This window comes from Micropterus dolomieu, linkage group LG06 (assembly GCF_021292245.1).
Source record: "Micropterus dolomieu isolate WLL.071019.BEF.003 ecotype Adirondacks linkage group LG06, ASM2129224v1, whole genome shotgun sequence".
Lineage (NCBI taxonomy): Eukaryota > Metazoa > Chordata > Actinopteri > Centrarchiformes > Centrarchidae > Micropterus > Micropterus dolomieu.
In genome coordinates, this window is record NC_060155.1 from 27693191 (window position 1) to 27696124 (window position 2934).

General features: G+C 43.4%; 1 protein-coding gene and 3 non-coding genes across 12 annotated transcripts in view; all 4 read right to left on the reverse strand.

The window, feature by feature from the left end:
* Positions 1-2934, reverse strand: part of pdca (phosducin a) — a 19317-nt gene that overhangs the window by 9867 nt on the left and 6516 nt on the right. The gene's annotated exons all lie outside the window — the stretch shown is intronic.
* On the reverse strand, positions 674-744 carry trnag-gcc. The gene has a single exon. It is a non-coding gene; the product is annotated as a tRNA-Gly (tRNA).
* Positions 1705-1776, reverse strand: trnad-guc. The gene has a single exon. It is a non-coding gene; the product is annotated as a tRNA-Asp (tRNA).
* On the reverse strand, positions 1957-2027 carry trnag-gcc. Its single transcript has one exon. It is a non-coding gene; the product is annotated as a tRNA-Gly (tRNA).

Below are 2934 nucleotides of genomic sequence, written 5' to 3' on the forward strand. Positions count from 1 at the left end.
TTCCCCGACGTCCTCCTCTCCCTCCACTCCAGTCCCTCTCACCCCTTTTCCCCCAATAAACCTCCTTCCCTCTGAGTGCAGCATTTGGGTCCTCTCTGTCCACACACCACACCTCGTAACAGAAGTTTTTTTCATTTAGCATTTTTGGCCATACCGCCCAGACGTAACTCATGCACTGCTGTTGAACTCAATATAAACTACTAACAAACATGGATAATCCATGGAAAAAAACTAATCACTGTGAAAAGAAAGACACACTTTAGAAAGCTATTTTAACCTGTAGTTATATTTCATTTTCAGACCTAAATTTAAGACAATTTAAGACCTAAATTTCCCTGATTTTATTTTAAGACCTTTTAAAACTTTTTAAGGACCGGTGGGAACCGCGGCCTACTGATTTATGTTTTGTTCTGTCCTCGCCAGTCCATTGTTTGTATTTGTCTATATTCATTACTGGAGTTTCCGCCTGAATACCTGCCAGTCTATTATTTAGTCATTTTGGTTTATTATGTTATTTTGTCAGTGACTACTTTAGATCACTTTGTTGGACTGTTCCTTAGGTTTTTATGAGGAATCGGCCACTATGTCTGTTCACTTTGTTTTGCTTAATTGATTATTTTAAATAAGGATTCACGTCCCCTGCAGTTAACAGCCAAGACATGAAAAAGTCAGCTGCATTGGCCGGGAATCGAACCCGGGCCTCCCGCGTGGCAGGCGAGAATTCTACCACTGAACCACCAATGCTTGCATAGAGAGCACTGTGAGTTTCTTCATTCTGGAGTAGATGGAGGAAGGAATATCTAGAAGACATGTGAAGATTGAGATAAAGATGAAGATGGACTGGTGTGGAATGTCAAAACATAAATGGGAACTAGAAATCTAGGGTCATAAAGTCAGTAATCCATCCATTATTGAACCAGTGTTTCCCACAGAATGACATTGTATTTGTGGTGGTAGCTGACAGGGGTCCAGGAGTGGGTCTTTGATGAATTTGAGGTGGGACAACACAAGGTGCTCAAAATACTTCATTACCACAGAGGTCAGTGAGACGGGTCTGTAATCATTTAGTCCTGTGTTCCTTGTTTTTTGGGATGATGGTGGTGGATATTTTGGTGGATTTGAAGCAGACCGGCACATGGCATGTCTCCTGTGAGGTGTTAAAGATGTTTGTGAACACCGGAGACAGCTGATAATCACAGTGATCCTCGGTGGATGGGTAGCCAGAGTCTGGCCCAGCTGCTTTGCGGTGGCTCTGCCTCTTGTCTGCTGACGTTCCTCTCTGAGATTGAGAGAGAGGGGGAGGGGTAAAGTGAGCTGGTGAACTGGGCCTTACGACTTAAAAGGAGGAGTCGCGGGGGGATGGTGTCCAGAATGTCCCATTGTTTCCCAAAGCAAAAGCTGATCTGGCCAGGCGAGAGTTGTTGTGGGGTTTGGGGTTTGTAGTTGGTGACCTGTTTGAAGTGGTGTCGTTTGCACAGATCTGGTGTTTTAGTCTCTGTGAGTACAGTCGTTTAGGTTCTTGCAACTCCTTGCTAAACCTGTATATTAACATCTAAATATGCCTCCACCATTTCCATTCTGTTTTATAGTATTGTTTTTTTCCTTTCATAAATCTTCAAAATAAATCTTCAAATGTGCGGGTATTATTTCAGCAGACCACTGTAGTTATGCATGACAAATTTGGATGGGGTAAAAACAAAGTCTCTCCCCGTCGGGGAATCGAACCCCGGTCTCCCGCGTGACAGGCGGGGATACTCACCACTATACTAACGAGGAGCGGTTGTTCTCATGATCAGCACTGTTTATGAATGTATGCACGTCTGCAGCGTTGCGTTGTTTTGACAGTAAAGGGTGGTAACACTGAATTATTAAGAAACCATAAAATACAACTGGTCAAAAGCGAAATTAAGCGACAATATCTTTCGTAACAGCCATTAATTGGAATAAAAGATCTGTTGCATTGGCCGGGAATCGAACCCGGGCCTCCCGCGTGGCAGGCGAGAATTCTACCACTGAACCACCAATGCGTACATGAGGAACACCTCAACCTTTAGTTATATGAATGTGACATCCCGAGTTACAGGCTTGTAATTCCATTTCAACACATTTGTTCAAGGCAGGCGGCTGCTGTTGCATAGCTCCGTATTAGCTGGTAGCTTGACGCAGATGTGATTTTTTTGCTGGTAGATCATGAACTTGATAATGTTAATGCCAGATAACGTTTTTAACACACTAAAATTAGCTTTGTTAAACGTTAATCTTTGGCAGGAAAAACATTTTGATGACTTTGGTGAACTGATGTCTATAATCTGTATTGACTTTGACTGTGTGGTTATTGTTGGTGATTTTAACATCCATGTTGACAACCCCCAGGACAGAGGGACTAAAGAACTGTTTCGTGTTCTTGATAATTATGGACTGACTCAACATGTGACGAGGCCCACGCACATAAGGGGCACACTTTGGACTTGGTCATCTCCAAGGGTCTGGACATTTCCAAGGTTGTGGTGACTGATGTTGCTCTCTCTGATCATTCCTGTGTTTTCTTTGAGAGTGCTATCTGCGTGCACACAAAAGTTAAAACTCTCAGGTTTTTTCCCACAGGCCCTGAAAACTGCAGTCATTAAGCCACTCTTAAAAAAGTGTAGAAAAAGAAGTACTGGCTATAGGCAGAAGAATTGTTGGCTACACACATTCTCAGCTGGCCTATTCCCGCTTGCAGTCTATGCAAGATCAGTTTGGAACACCAATAAAACGGTTGCAGCAAGACGTGAGTATGCGGTGACACACAAACTGCCTATTTGACAGGTAGGATGAAAACCATTCTAGAGCAGTACCAGAGATCCCCACCCAGTGCCTCAGTCTGTCTAACATGATGTTGTGATCAATGGTGTCAAAAGCAGCGCTAAGGTCCAGGAGTACCAGGACTGAGCA